The following is a 17,271-nucleotide window of genomic DNA, read 5'->3' as shown; positions in this document are numbered from 1 at the left end:
AGTCATCTTTCTGTAGTCACGTGGTATTGGTTCCAAATCTTCCCGGGGATTTTTCTGTGGATGCTTAAGTCCCTGATATAAAATGGCATAGTATTTGCATATAATCTACACACATCCTCCAAAACAGTTTAAATCATTTCTGCATTACTTATAATCCCTAATACAATGTAAATATAATTTAGGCAGTTGTTATACTGTATTGTTTTTTCTAGAAAAATCGTATTATTTATTTATTTACTTTATGTTTCCATTTCCTGATTTTTTTTTTTTTTTTTTTTTTTCTTTGAGACAGAGTTTTGCTCTTTTTGCCCAGGCTGGAGTGCAATGGCGCAATCTTGGCTCACTGCAACCTCCGCCTCCCAGGTTCAAACGATTCTCCTTCCTCAGCCTCCTAAGTAGCTGGGATTATAGGTGCCCACCACCATGCCCTGCTAATTCTTTCATATTTTTAGTAGAGACAGGGTTTCACTGTGTTGGGCAGGCTGGTCTTGAATTCCTGACCTTAGGTGATTCACCTGCCTCAGCCTCCCAAAGTGCTGGGATTACAAGCATAAACCACCATGCCCGGCCCATTTCCTGAATATTTTTGATCTGATGTTGTTTACTCACCTGTTTGCAGACCTCAGTTGACCACAGGTAACTGAAACTGCGGATAGCAAAACTGCAGATAAGGGGGAACTACTGTAGCTCTCATGTTCCATTAGTTTCCCCCATATATTTACCTTCCCACAATTTGCTGCCCTTACAAGCTCAAAGTTCTTTTCCTTTGTTTTGCCACTTCTCTACAAAATCTGTTGTTTTTTGTTTAGATGCTATATAACCCTAAATTTCAATCGCCCCGTTGAGTTACTCATCAGAATTCTCCCATGTGCGTCCATGAAGCACTCTTTACTAAACTGTTTTTCTCTTGTTAATCTGTCTTTTGTCAGTCTAATTTGCTGGGCCCCACCAATGAACCTAAGTCAGAATGGAAAGGGGTTTTTCTCCTTGCCTGGAGTGGTATAAAAATAATTTTTTAAGAAATTACATTATCAAGAATTGTTTAATAAGCACAGTACCTGAAACACATGGCAGTTATTCTTATAGGCCACACTCAATTAAATTTTCAGAATAAAATTTTACTTTTTGGAAAAGTGAGGGCTTCTTTTACTAATGATGTAATAATTTGATGGAAAGAGTTATAAGAATAAAAGGTTGCTGGTGCTTTAGGAGGTTATAATCTGGATTGTTTTGCAATATTATTGCAGCTTGAGACCGAATGAGACAATGGTACTAGGAAAAAGAAAACTCCAGTATAAGGTCAATTCTTATTCATTATTTCATATATACCAATACTTGATTTAGTATATTACTAAGGGGTAACTGATCACATAATGCTTTTCTCCACATTTCATGTTGTCCAGGGCTTAAAAAACCTTTGGTGCCAGTGCAGATGATTGTCAGATTCAAATCTTCTGCTCCAGCTCGGCATTATCCACCTGGACAAATGCAAGCAAACTGTGCTTTTTCTTTCTTCCCTATTCCACCCTGTTCTCTTTTACTGAAGAACAGTTCAGTATGATTGACTTTTATGCTATTTTAAGCATCACTGTAATGAACACCTTATGCATGTCTTTGCACACAAGTATGAGAGTTTCTCTAGGAGGAAAACTTAGAAGTAGATTTCCAATATACAAGGTATGTAAAACATGATATTTTTTAAACACGGTATTTTAAACATGGTATTTTAAAACATGGTAATATAAGGTAGTAAAACATGGGTTTTAGTAGGTGAGGAGGTTCAGAACGTACTACCCCATAATACAGAGCTCTGACACATTGAATATTTTAAGAAATTGACAAATAGCAAGTGCAGGAAGGTATCTCTGATTTTCTCCTGAAGCATTTCATAAGAATCTCAAATGAGAGCTGCCCTCCATATACCCAGTGGCATTTTTATCTCCAAAGATGGAAGGGCAAGAGGAATCAGAATGAATAGGCTTTGCTAAATTTCCCCCAGTTTACTTCGCTTAACCCATACTTTGCCCTATCACACTTGTTCATAACTTTGCACACTTCATCAAATCTCACATAAAAATACTCAGGTTTAACCTTTTTTTGGGGGGGGGTCTTCATTTCCTTAGGAAGGCTCTCATGTCATGTAAAACTTAAATTAAATAAATGTGTATATTTTTCTATTGTTAATGTCTTTGGTTACAGAGTCCCAGCCAAGAATGTAGACAGGTAGAATGAAAATATTGCTTTCCTTCACTGCAGTTTCTGGTGATGAGGATGGCATTGCATTGGCTAGGGCACTCAACGACTCTGGGGCTGTCACTGACTAAGCCAGCAAAGAATTCTTACTGAGTCAGTTTCCTAGATCTCTATCTGCAGAGGCCGGTTGAGAGAGGAAGGTAAGATTTTTTTCCCATCCAGTCCTTTCCAAATTCAGATTAGTAGGAGAAATTTGTAAGAAGTATTCCTTTGAATTGTAACTCTTACAAATTTGGTTCGAAGTACTCATTGATTATTGATCTTTTTCCTCCCAGGGACAGCCATGGCATTCCTATTTGTCTCACTTTGTATCTTGAGAGCTTGGCTTGACTTTACACCTGTCAGGGCACATTGATTGTCAGGCCTGCATCTGCAGGTGGCCAACTGTTAGATAGGGGCCCTGAGATATGAGGATGGCTGAACAGAAATGTGGGCTGCACCCCATTTGCAGCTGGTATCCTGCTGGCATGACTAGCTCGTAGGAGGTTTTGTCTGCATCTGTCATTCTTCTGTCTGTTTTTGGTAGTGGCTCTGGATCATGAGGGTGTCTTCTTCTCTGGGGATGCCTCTTGCGTCTGTGATTAGGCTATAAAAGGGCTTACTGATTTTGATTTTGAGTCACATGGAATAGATACCCCTTTGGTTTAAAAAAAAGGCAGGGTGGCAGGGGGCAGTTGCAGTTGGCTCATGCCTGTAATCCCTGCACTTTGGGAGGCTGAGGCAGGAGGATTGTTTGAGCCCAGGAGTTTTGAGACCAGTTTAGGCAACACAATGAGATCTTGCTCTCTGAAAAAATAATTAATTAAAGGAAAAGGGTTCATCTCTTCTTGGTCTTTACAGTTAGGGGAAAAAAGGGGATTCAATTGTGCCGGAAAATTTACTGTTTGTCCCATTCAAAACCTGACAATCATATTTCAAAGGATTTTTTTTTTTTTTTTTTGGCCAAAATACTCTACGGTCAGAAATGGGCTTAATTGGAGGTTGATCTTCAGAGCCTGAGAGGAACTATTTTTAAGGCCTTCTCTTCTAATATGGAATTATGCACTTATGAAAGGAGTTATCCAGCTTGCTTTAGGCAGACAGTAAGGGAAGGGTCCCTGGAGAACTTCAATCCACCCCAGAAGAATTTATACCAGATGTTTTTTGCAGATAAAGGAACTTGCACAGGGGTCTTGCCTAAACATGCCCATAGTGGACAATTCCATTCCTTAACATATGTGCGGTAACAGAAATAAATCAATATGGAGGAACTCAGCCTAAGGACCCACATGTGCACTGGAAGGATGGGGTAGAATTCACACCTTAAGCCCTCATATTCAACTGTGAAGGAAGCAACTGGAAACCTGCTTTCAGGACCCTTTTTTGTTTTTTGCTGAGAGCTTTCCTTTTGCTTAACAAATTCTGCTCCACTCACTCTTTGATGACCTTGTGCCTAATTCTTGGTTGTGAGAAAAGAACCCAAATCTGGTTGAGCTAAGGAGGAAAAGCTCCTGCATCACTTAGAGAGAAAGAACATTAGGAAGGCTTTGTGTAATAATTTATTAAAACATTCTAAAGGCATGCAACTCAATCTAGAACATAGGGATTTTTATTTTCATCTTAGTTAGAAATATGTTCTCTGATATGAAGTAGCAAATTCAATATAATGTAATTTGATAGGAAGGTCAGCCTCTTTATTATTCAGGCTGCAACACAGTTTTCTGAAGAGTTTAAAACAACTACCCTTGTCTTACAAATTGAGTCCATTAAAAACAGAAACGCAGCACTAGGAGCAATTCAAAGCCCATCCATCCTTCTTAACAATCCCCAAATCTCTCCTGTTCATATCAAGATGCTTGCAGATACTTTAAAAAGTCAAAACATTGGAAATAGAATTGTCCTGCACTTAGAAAAAAATACCCTAAATCTGTGATCATTGATATGCCCCAAAATGCTCTCAGAGAAACCTTACATCCTTTCTTTGTACCTTTCAGATATAAATATTTGACCTTGTCCTCTCTAGGACCTGAGGGCAATCTATTTGCTATGCAAACTTCCTGGGAGATAACTCTTGCTTCTAAACAACAACAACAACAACAACAAAAACAGGCTTTTTGAAAACAAAATGCTCCAGTGTCCACCACTTCCAGAAAATTACTTAATAACAATAAACAAAAATCTTAAAAGCCTCCTCCATAAATATGAGTCAACAGGTAACCCTAACTTGTCCCATTTGCCAGAAATACAATTTGGATACAAATGTAAAGTGGAGATAAACCCGTGAGTTTTTACTAATACGTTTACTGAATCATGACTAAAATTTTAAAACAAAACTCTAAGATCTCTGTTTGAAGCTGTCTGTATGGCTATGTATACTTAGGTTTACTTGTATATGTATATGTACTGTATACATGACAGTTTTCTACCTCTGAATAGTGTTACCAAATTAATTTATAAAATTCTATAATGGTTTATTCAAATTGGCTTAGAGATAAATGAACACTTACATAAAATAAATATTCCTAAAACCCCAGGAAATACAGAAACTAACCTAAATGCTTTCATGTTCACATGACTTGGATAAATTGTTGATATAAAAGATTAGTTTAACATGGTTGGTTTCATAAAAATAGCTATGTATTCTAAGTTATCAGCATTATGTATAATATGAGCATACATTTTTATTCTACTGGATTTAGTAGCCAAATAAGGTTAAAAATAGTTAAGAGGGAAATAAGTTAAAATGTTGGTTAGCTTTGTTGGGTATTATAATATGTCTGCCTAAAAACAGTTTCAAAAATGTTTATGGTAACTTGAAACCTTAGAATTATGTTAAATTATACATATGTATGTATGTATATATATAGTGTGTATATATACACTATATATACACATAGTCCACATATGTATATATGTGTGTGTATATATATATGTAGAGTGTGCGTGTGTTCAAAATTTCCAAATAGGATAAAATGCTGAAACATTCATTACTGAACATAAGTTAAATCTATGTATTTTTGGCATCTTGTTTTTATATGTTATAAAGAAACGAAATATATGTGGGTATGTTAATACACATGAGAAACTATACCATGAGGAAACAGTATATATCTATAAAAACACAAAATAGTGTATTTGCAAATGTGCCAGTCAGTTACAGAACACTGGCATATGACAGGAAATTCACAATTGTCTACTTCCTAGTTTTCTCTGTAAAAGAAATGTTGATCACTTTGTGGGGCCAAGGCAGGCGGATCACGAGGTCAGGAGATGGAGACCATCCTGTCTAACACGGTGAAATAAAAATAAAAAAAAAAATTAGCAGGGTGTGGTGGCACATGCCTGTATTTCCCAGCTACTCGGGAAGCTAAGGCAGGAGAATCACGAGCCTGGAAAGTGGAGTTTGCAGTGAGCTGAGATCACACAACTGCACTCCAGCCTGGGTGACAGAGGGAGATTCTGTCTCAAAAAAAAAAAAAAAAAGAGGAAATGTTACTCATGATTAAAAGTTATACTGAATTTACATAAATGAAACTACTATGAATAAAGAGAGTAAAGAAAAAAAAACTATGCAAAGTGTGCAAGAAAAGTAGGATGTGTTTTTGATTTAAAAAGAGAAATGTGGTATGAAGGATATATTTTTTTAAGGGGGAAAAAAGAGTAATTTTGTCCTAAGGTAGAATGATTGGTTGTTCCAGAATGAGAAAAAGGAAAAGAGTAGGACCAAAACTCAATGGATTTTTAAAAACACGTAGAGGGTTCGTGGAAAAATAATTTTATGTGTAGTCAGCCGCTAAGAGAGAATTACTTTATTTCTAAGTTAAAAAAATGAGAAAACTTTAAAAGCATACTAATGCAAAACCAGAATGACAGTTTTCTTGGATTATTGGTCTGGTCTTATTAAAAAATAAGAGATTTCTCCTTATCTTTTAAGTAATCTACTTAGGAAACAAAGATTTTGTATCTTAGCAAAATAATTTCCTCTGCTTCATGTTGTATTTATCAGATCTTTGCTTAGGAAAACCAAGTTTTCTCAATATTAGAAGAGCTAAAATTTTTTCACAGCTATATAATTTATGGTATTTGCCTTTGAAATATTTTATTGTCTCACTAGTTAAATAAATAAATATTATTTCATAGTAGTGAGCCTACTTAATGAAATGTTCAAAACTTTTCACATTTTTGACAAGCAACTCAATATCAAATTTAAATAGTCATTTTGACTTCAAAACTAACTTTGTGATTTCCCAGAGCACCCCTGGAAAATCTTAAATAATATGTTCTCTCATCTTGTAAAGAGAGAGATGTTAAACTCATTAGATTTATTTGAGATACTGAATTACATAGAAGCATTGTCAAAAAGTAATGCTTAACCTTCTTCAAGTTGCATTTATATGGGTATACATTTTTAATATAACTGTTTCAAAAATTTTATGAAATTCCTAGAAATATGTCAATGTTCTTTCTGTCTATATGAATCAATCATAATTCAGTTATCTTAGAACGTGATATGCCACATTATAATAAGCTCCTATCAGATCTTTAACCATGACCACTTTAAGTCTTTTGTCATTTACAGACAATTAGTTTTATTCAGATTCTTCTCTGAAAATGTTCACAATTAGCAGCAGGCCAAAACTGCTCTATCTTCAAAGAAATTCATGAAACATACTCTAATAAATACTCTGAAGTACAGGTTTCTGATAATTGTATTTATTTGTTTGTTTATTTATCCATTTATTTATTTATTAGAGACAGAGTCTCACTCTGTTGCTCAGGCTGGAGTGTAGTGTTGTGATCATAGCTCACTGCAGCCTCCAGGTCCTGGGCACAAACACTCCTCTGACCTCAGCCTCCTGAGGATTTGGGACACTATAGGTATGTGCCACCATACCCAGCTAAATAAATTCTTTTTTTTTTTTTTGTAGAGATGGAGTCTCACTTTGTTGCCTAGGCTGGTATCGAACTTCTGGCTTCAAGCAATCCTTCTATCTCAGTCTTTCAATGTGGCAGGACTATAAATGTGTGCCACCATGCCTGGCTAAATTTTAAAATTTTTTGTAGAGATGGGATCTTGTTTTGTTGCCCAGGCTGGTATTGAACTCCTTGCTTCAAGCAAACCGCCTGTGTCAGGCTCCTAAAGTGCTGGGGTTAAGGGCATGAGCCACCCATGCCTGGCCTCTGACAATAATAAGATCATACGCTTTGACTGGGTAAAAATTTCCAGAACCCTAGTTTAAAAATCTGATTGAGTCATAAAACTAATCAAAGATGATGCAAAATTATAACTGAGCTGACGTAACCAACTCCATCTTGCTTCTAACCTCCACTGTCCTTGTTTCTTCCTGGGTGTAGGCTACACTAACTTTGGGAGGAACTTAGTTTATAATTTAAAACAAAGACGATAACAGCCCTTTCCCAAAACAAACTTCTTTCTTGCCTGGAGACTAGATTGCCTTTGTAGGACTAACAAATTAGCCACAAAGTTTAGAAATTATGGTTTAGGAGTCATGGAGCTGGAGGCTACAAGATTCTGACCCTCCCTAAACTACTCCTAAGATCAGTGCTTGAGATGTTTTTGCAAACCTTCACTTGATGGACCACCTGGCACCACCCAGATTGATAAACTGGCTCATTTGATCTTGTGGTCCCCACCCAGGAACTGACTCAGCACAAAAGGACAGCTTCAATTCCCTATGATTTCATCTCCTACCTAACCAATTAGCACTCCTGGCTCTCTGGCTTTCCCCCACCGAGTGTCCTTAGAAACTCTGATACCCAAATGCTTGGGGATACTGATTTGAGTAATAATAAAACTCTGGTCTCCCACACAGCTGAGTCTGTGTGAATTATTCTTTCTCTATTGCAATTTCCCTGTCTCAATATACAGCTCTGTCTAGGCAGTGGGCAAGGTGAACTCCATTGGGTGGTTACAATCAAGCATAACAAGAATTAATTACATGGAACTAAATGAACTGGTAAGGAATATTATAATTTTTAAATTACTTTTTTGATTGAGACATTGCTGGTTCTTTAATATTTTGTTTTTCAAATTAAAGTTTTTCTCTTTTTCTCTCAAGCTATCTGTACCTTATAACAATCTGGCAAACTATAAAGAAAAACAAAATATTTATTTGTTCTCTCTACCTGATCTCTCCAGAATTTGGAAACTATTGTTGATTATTCTTATTTTCAAGGCAATATAAATATATGCATAAGTTCAATAAGAATATGTACTTCTGGCCGGGCGCGGTGGCTCAAGCCTGTAATCCCAGCACTTTGGGAGGCCGAGACGGGCAGATCACGAGGTCAGGAGATCGAGACCATCCTGGCTAACACGGTGAAACCCCGTCTCTACTAAAAAAATACAAAAAACTAGCCAGGCGAGGTGGCGGGCGCCTGTAGTCCCAGCTACTCGGGAGGCTGAGGCAGGAGAATGGCGTAAACCCGGGAGGCGGAGCTTGTAGTGAGCCGAGATCCGGCCACCGCACTCCAGCCTGGGCGACAGAGCGAGACTCCGTCTCAAAAAAAAAAAAAAAAAAAAAAAGAATATGTACTTCTTATAACAGAAAATAACTAGAAACGTTGATGATATTGCTAAGCCTATACATTTGAGAATATGTATAGAATCAGATATGACTAGAAAATTTTAAGGAACTAAATTTGATTTCATGGGGCCAATGATTACAAAGACCCTTGGAAAAACTGGCCTTGGACCTGGCTTACAGAATTCTTAGCCTTACACATAAGGAAGGTCACTTCCCAGCAGGTCCAGGAACTTCAAAATACACTAAGTACCTTGGGAAGAGTGGAATTCACCAAAATCTATAGGTGCCACAGGCAAAAACTAATGGCGAGTCCTGTGACTCCAGGCACTTTTAAAAGTCTAATCTGAGATTCCTTATCATAAGTTCCAGGGAAACAAATTCAAAAAAAGACCTATGTGGTCAAGTACATTCTTGCTGCACTAATGTAAATAACCAGGAGAAGTTTAATGGGGTTAGACTTATTTTGCTATCTAATTAGTCTTACTTTGTTAGAATTGGAAATAACTATAGAGAATAAAATTACTCCATTATTATTTCAAACATAGAATCTAATCCTGTTCTCTGTCTTTGAAGCTTTATTATGTCTCTGTAAAGTAGACTAGATCATGCTCAATTCTAGCATCCTCCAATACCTGACTATAACTCTTCAAATTAATGTTTCCAGTTTTTCTCTCACCCTCTTAAGTTGGTACCACTGAGGGTTAAAACCTTACTGCTCAGGTCTTTGTTAGGAATATCTAAAGAAGCCCTGGACATTGAGACTGGAAACTTCCATATTTTGCTCTGAGAAGTAACTGTAACCCTTTCATCACCAGAGGCATTCAAACTGCAAGCCAGGAAATTTATTGAATGACTACTTCCATTTTCATGCTATCATCTAAAGTCACTTTGAGCCAAATGTCCTGAAATCTTGAGTGACTGCTTTCTGGAATCAAAAACAGGGTTTACAGTTTGTTCTAACTAGTTATCTTTTTCATTTTTTTTTTTTAATAGAAATGTACCTTATTAAATGCTTGATTGTTCATACCATCTAGAGGAGTTCGAGGAGGGAAGCACCCTATTTCTACCTTTATGGTGTCTCCCGAAATGAGATACAATTATTTAACTGAACTATCCTCTTCCTAGGACTGAGAGACTTGTTCATTGGGATACAGGACAATCTACCAACTCAGTTTTTGGACTGTAAAACTTCCTGTGGGAAGTTCCAGTTGGAAGAATAACAGATTCAGTACACAATACCCCCAAATAGGACACCTTTGCATATTGAATACATCTATATTTTTGATACAGGATCTTGCTCGGTCACCCAGGCTGGAGTGTAGTACAGCAATCTTGGCTCACTGCAACCTCAGTCTCCTAGGCTCAAGTGATCCTCCTACCTCAATCTTCTCAGTAGCTAGGACTACAGGTGAATGCCAGCATGCCCTGCTAATTTTTGCATTGTTTTGTAGAAACGGAGTTTCACCATGTTATCCAGGCTGGTCGCGAACTCCTGGGCTCAAGCAATCCACCTACCTCAGCCTCCCAACGTGCTGGGATTACAGGTTGTGAGCCTCTGTGCCCAGCCAGCATACTGAATATTATAAGCTGAAGAGAAATAACTTTTACAGGAAGATATCTCTGACAGTCCCCTGAAGCAGAACATAAGACAATCCTGTAAGAAGTACTCTCCAAATACTCAGAGGAAAGGAGCTTTCTTATCTGTGAGGATGAAGGAACGCTGAGAGAAGTCTGAATGAACAGAACTTGCCAACATTTCTCCAGTCTACAGCTTTTAACTCATACCCCTTTGTCCTATCACATTTTTCCATGGTTTTTCATAATAATAGGCTTATTAAGCAATATAATAATAGGTGATATAATAGGCTTTCCAGGCTAATAATAGGCAATATAATAAGCTTTCCAAGCCTATTATAAAAACACTGATGTTTAATCACTTTGGGGGTCTTTATTTCCTTAGGAAGCCTCCTATGTTATAAAAAACTTATATTAAATAAAAGCAACAATTTCTATTCTTTCTCTTGTTAATCTACTTTTGGTTACAGAGCCCAAGCTGAGAATCTATAAGAGCAGGAACAAAATACTTTTTTTTCCCTAGGTAACTATGGACAAATTGCTCTCCGAGTGGTTACAACATTTTATACTCCAACCAGCAGTATATAAGCACTCCTCACTTTGTCCTTAATCATATTGTTAACTACTCAAGGTTAGTTAAATCAATCCTGGGAAATAACTTTTTAAAATAAAAAAATGCATGTTCTCTCATCACTTTCTTTTGAAGAAAGTGAGATCATCCATTACTTGTACATTTATTTTCAAAGAAAAAATGTGTATTTCCCTTTTATTTCTCTTTTCTTTTCTTCATTCTACTCTTCAGCTTTTCACCATTTTGTCAATCCTGCCCATAGATTGTAAGCATGAGAGTGTTGTTAGCAATACATCTGAATGTCCAGTTTACAGCAAAATTAAGAACATGCAAATAATGTATGCTAGAGTTAAATCTAACAAATATTCAGTCTCCAAATCTCTAGTCTTTCAATTTGCTCAGAATCTCTGCAAAAGTTTCTAACTCATCTTTCTAATCCTCCAATAATTAAATCTTTGTTTCTTCAAATTTGTCTAAGCTAATGCATACACATACATACAACAATCCACACACCACTACATCACTATCTTCTGTATGCTTGTGTGCATTATATACTTTTTTCTACTGAAAATACAAAGTATTTCAGCTTTATAATTCAGAGTTGAGCCCAAATCTACACTTACAAAATGGATTCCTCTGGGCAGGAGACTATATCTCTGAATCTTAGTTCCCTTCTCTCTACCTAATAGTGTTCAAGGGTTAAATATGTAATCTCGAAAGAAATAATAAATAATAACTTATAGTTTTTAGTTAATCAGTGAATAAGGGGCAATAACATATTTCAGATGTTATTTATTTAAAAGTCATACCTTATTTTCATTTAGAATAATAGGTTAAAATTACCATTTCAGCCTCTGATTTGAAAAACTAAAGCAAATTCTTAACTCAGGAATTTGGGGGGAAGGTTTCGAGATGAAACTGTTTCATCTCAGATCATCAAGCATTAGATTATCATTAAGGAACACGTAATCTAGATCCCTTGCATATATAGTTCGTTATAGGGTTCTCACTCCTATGAGAATCTAATGCCACTGTTGATCTGACAGGAGGCGGAGCTCAGGCGGTAATGCTGGCTCACCTACCGCTCAACATGTGCAGCTCAACTTCTGCTGTATGGCCCTACTCCTAAAAGCCCACGGACCACTACGGAGGAATCCTGCTCTACAACACTGGTTACTGTTTGCTTGTCCTGATTCCACTTCAAGATTGACATGTCCTTGTTGCCTTGCATTTATTTGCTCCTTTAGCTTATCTGCTTTGACTTCAGTTCTAATGTATGTCCACTGCTTTCCTGCTTTTCCCCTTGTTTCTCAGTTGTGGCAACTGTATTCTTTTAAATCCCTGATGGAGGCAACGTGACAAAGCAGAAAGTCAGGCAGACGAGGATTCTAAATGTATCTCTGGACTACCTATGTCACATTTTAATTATTAAAACTCTCTGATGCTCAATTTCTTCATCTGGTAATGAGTATAATTGTGTCTTTGAACGATTATTGTTAGATTCAAATCTGATAATCTTTGTAAATGGTCAGCAAACACCTAAAAAATAGTAGGGAATACTATATATATATATATATATATTTTTTTTACCATCCCCTTTTTTCTTTCTTCTCAATTTGTTTTTAATAGACTCTAAGTTCATGACGACAGGGCCAGTGCCTGCCTTGTTCTTTGTTGTAACAACCACAGAACATAGAATAGTGGTACGGTTCAGTTCTACCTAAAGACGTAGTTCCTGACTGAAGGGAAGAAAGAAATAAAAACGAATCAATCAATGAATCATCCATCTTCTGATGTAAACCCAGTTTCAACTCCTGCTTCTACATCTCACAGCAGATCTGACTTTGTGCATGAATTCCATTTTTCATTTTTGTCTTTTTCTGAATTCTTTCAATTCCACTTTAAACTACCTCACCACAAACTACCCATGGCCCTCAGTGGGCTTCTCATAAAACACGGAAGTCTAAATTTTTATTTACTATTTAAATATGCATGCTAACAGCCAAATTATCGTAGATATTGAAAGGTTTGCCATGTTTTAAACATAATCTATTTTATATTTTTAATGAGTACTGTCTTTCTAAATATAGTACTATTATCTTGTTTTGAAAGGCAAAAGTTTCTTCAAAGACATTTCTCCCTTAACAAAAAAATTAGCATTAGAGATAATTTTCAGATAAATCTTAATGTCAACAAATACCTTACTCTTCACTTATACCTGTATGTTTTTTGGAGAATTGTTTTTTCTAACATTATTGAGAAAAAAAATAAGTTTTAAGGCTAAAATATTGCAGTCACAAGGCATTTTATATAGAAAGCACTGGCTAATTTTAATTTGTATCTTTGCTAGTATAAATAGATGCAAAAAGTTTGGCCACTGATTTGTACTATTGAAAGGCATAATGAAAAGCAGCCAGAATTCTTTTTAAGTAAATAAGATGAAGTATTCCCCATTTGTTTTCAGGGAAATCAGTTAACATACCTCATCTTGTAAAATTATATAGTATAGTAGATTTTAACTGTCATTTACGTGTCCTGAATTATTTTGTCATTAATCATTAGTATCCGAGAATTTAGCTTTCTAGTGGTAAAGTAGTTATTAAGAAGGAAATACCTTTGTGCTTAAAAACTCATACTATTGCCCGTCAAGCCTAGTCCAAGGTATTTGACCACTACTTAAAAATGCAAAAAACAGACCCGGCGTGGTGGCTCACGCCTATTTGTAATCCCAGCACTTTGGGAGGCCGAGGCGGGTGGATCATGAGGTCAGGAGATCGAGACCATCCTGTCTAACACGGTCTCTACAAACCCCGTCTCTACTAAAAATACAAAAAATTAGCCCGCCGGGTCTTTAGTCGCAGCTACTCGGGAAGTTGAGACAGGAGAATAGCGTGAACCCGGGAGGCAGAGCTTGCGGTGAGCTGAGGTCGCGCCACTGCACTCCAGCCTTGGCGACAGAGTGAGACTATGTCTCAAAAAAATAAAATAATAATAATAATAACAATAATGTTAAAAACAGAGAAGTGAAGCAGATGTCTGACTTGGCTATTGTAACAGCTATTATGTAATAGAGTCTACTCTCACTTATCTATGCTAAGATGGGTAGAAGCATAGGACTCTAAGGTGGAACCCCTAGATAATCATTTTTGGCACTGTTACCAACCCTTACAAGATGTGCCAATAAAGAGCAGCAACACTATTCCAGTTCCACCTGCCTGCCCTCTGCTGGACATGCTAATGAGCAGTGAAATGGCTACAGAAAGGACAGCTGGTGTGAGCGGGAAGCTTATGCACAAATAAGTCATCTTTCTTTATTACTGTAAAATACATGTAGAAATGATTTTGATTACATGTCTAATAATTATACATTTATCAGGGACATCACTCTGTAGAAACAACTAACGTTAGAGCATTTGTGAACCTTTTTATTCCTTATCCCTTCTGTCATCCATTTGGAAGGTCACCTAGTCAGATGACTAACAAACAGTAGGTTCAGCTGTATTGCTAAGTTCAGCTTTACTTTGTACAGGACTGTGATTCTTTTACTCAGAGCCTGAAAGGCAGATGCCATTCTGGGAAGTTTTACCCTCAATTATGAAGAAAGAAAAATACAGGAAAGGTTTTTTAAAAAGTGTAAGAGAAAATTCAGCTGCTGTGAAGTGGCAATGGAATAGCTCTTGCAAATTTCGCAAGCTTTGGCTGTGCTCCCTGAAAAACCAGCAGCAGCAATGTCCTTCAGGCAGCAGCTGTCACTGCAAGCAAAGCAGCAGCACTGGAAAGAAAAAGAAGGGGTTCCTCTGCAGACAGAGAAAACAGCTGATGCATAAAAATACAGATAGGGCTGAAATTAGCAACAAGTTGCTGACTATTTTTTTCCTTTTTGTAAAGTTCACTCAGCTACTAAGATAGATGTAAATTAAACTTTAGAGACAATGTGGAATCTCAAGTGCAACTGTGAAGGAATCATACACATAGGCTGAAGACAAGTTTGATTTAAGATCCTACTACTTTTAGGCTCTATTTTCTGACTAGGGTGCACCATATTTAACTAAACCATTCAGGAAGCAGATTCAGCTACCTATTAAACACGTGACAGTTTCAAAATGTTCAGGATTCTCTGCCCAGTACTCACATTACTCAGCTGTCATAGTAAAGCGCTCAGATATATGATGTGAAAATTACATTTTAACGAGGTGTCATGTGTGTTTAAAGTTCTTATTCATCACTACACAGCCACAGCTTTTACTGGAGACACAAATGTACTTAATTTGCATATTATAAGGACAGAAGGTGCACCATATCCTCATTGTTAAACTGTTATGTGTAGGCTTTTTGTTGGTTTAGAGTCTACTATCTTTAGCGTACATAAGAATGGTTATATTTACATAATCTCAAATGTCTTTCAAGAAAATGTGGATTGTGTTTGGGAAGCAGAACAGCAGGTAACAAGACAGTAGCTACATTTCTTTATCATTCTATTGTTAGTACTTATTGCTGGATGTGTTTTTCACTAAATCTCAGTAGATTTTTAGATCTGTTAGACATACTAATTTTAGGAAATTTTTGAAACTCAGCTTCTCTGCCTGTTATTACCAATTTGAACCCTCTTCCCCATCCTCCTTCAGCAGGAAATACTGAAAAACATTTGAATATTTAACAAGGAAAATTAGACTCTTGATGGACAGCTTAGAAACAAACTGTAAGAGTCAAAGAAAATACCTCTCATCTAACTCTCCTTTATTAATGAATAATCAATTCAGCAGAAGGTGGTTTGGGAGAGAGAACAGTGAAGGGTGAAAGTCAGTCAAAACCAGCCACTAATCATAGCTAAAGGCAAGTGATGCAACTATCTGACTCCCTCCCACCAGTTGCATCAGGATATAGCATATGGTTTTAGAGTTATGATGCCCATGTGAGAATCACTCAAATAATCTGTGAAACAGCTAAGTATGACTTGAACATTTTAAATGTACATCTTACAAAAAATAACCAATTAAACGTTATAATAAAGGTATACTTTTATATTGTATTTTATAAGCTAGAAAATAGGCTCGGTTGAAATTATATCTGAAGAAAATTCTAGATTTGATAGTTCTGTATCTGGTGCTCCCAGAAAAAACAGAGGAAGTGCTTTCACATGTACTTTGTACTCAAGTGCTAATGCTTAAAATCATTTTGGTACCTGTGTACAAAGCTGAATCACTGGTTCTTTAGACAAAACATATTTTCAAGAGAATACAACTATTATGCATTTCTAAGTATAACATATTTTCCATTTTCTCCAAGTTGAAGAAATCCCTACAATTTGTCAACTAAACAATTTAAGAAAACGTTCTTAATATAGAATTCTTTAAACAGTTGCCCACTTTCTTCCATACTGTAAAATCACTGGCCTTAATTTCTTCTGGAAGAAAACACATTAAGTATTTATGTACTTTGGTACTTATCTTTATCACACGCTAAAATGCCCCTTAGATTACCAAAGCTCACAACAACGTGAGTGAAGGAGGGGAGAAGCTGGAGGTACAGGGTGGGGGTGTGGAGGATGACTGAGTGACTTAATAAAACTTAGATTATAGATTCATGTGCTGACAGCGAAGATGACTACCTGAGGAGCATACACATAATCTTAGTAAATCACATTTAGAAACTATACTCCTATTCACCTAATATCTTGAAAAAGCAGATTTAAAAAATATAGTCCATTTATCCATTTAATCACTCAACAGTCTTTTAAAAGCACTATTTATCAGACACTTTAAGAATCTGTAGACAGGCCGGGCACAGTGGCTCACACCTGAAATCCCAGCACTTTGAGAGGTCAAGCTACTCAGGAGGCTGAGGCTCAAGAATCGCTTGAACCCAGGAAACGGAGGTTGCAGTGCCACTGCACTCCAACCTGGGCAGCACAGTGAGACTGTCTCCAATCAAACAACAAAAAAAAGGAATTTGTAGAAGAAACTGATAAAACAAAATCAACAAGATATTACAATGTGAATCAAAGTCTAATTAGTTCCAAAAAAAACTTTTTATAAAACATTAGATATTCTTTGCATTTGTGTTTTCCTTAATATGTGAAATATAACTATATTACTTAAAATTTTAAGAAATTATTTGCAAATCTATTTGCTATATGAATGCTAAATAGCAGTATCAAAATAAGTTCAGATTTATATTTCTACCAACTTAATGCTGGGAAATGACAAAAATGTTGGCAATTTTACATTTAATATCATGCAGAATAAGTGACAACAGGATGGTGTTCCAAAAGTAATGTTTTTAGGGAACATAGTACATGAATTTTAAACTTCTTCTAAACTTTGCCAAGAAAACTTGGCCAATTAA

General features: G+C 36.5%; 1 protein-coding gene across 50 annotated transcripts in view; it reads right to left on the bottom strand.

Annotated features, from left to right (window-relative positions):
- The window catches only part of LOC105463581 (adhesion G protein-coupled receptor L3), an 856,114-nt gene that overhangs the window by 300,463 nt on the left and 538,380 nt on the right, over positions 1 to 17,271 (bottom strand). The window lies entirely within an intron of this gene.

The sequence above is a fragment of the Macaca nemestrina genome, chromosome 3, assembly GCF_043159975.1.
Source record: "Macaca nemestrina isolate mMacNem1 chromosome 3, mMacNem.hap1, whole genome shotgun sequence".
Taxonomy (NCBI): Eukaryota; Metazoa; Chordata; class Mammalia; order Primates; family Cercopithecidae; genus Macaca; species Macaca nemestrina.
The sequence above is the reverse complement of the archived record's forward strand: the minus strand, read 5'-3'. Positions and strand labels throughout refer to the sequence as shown.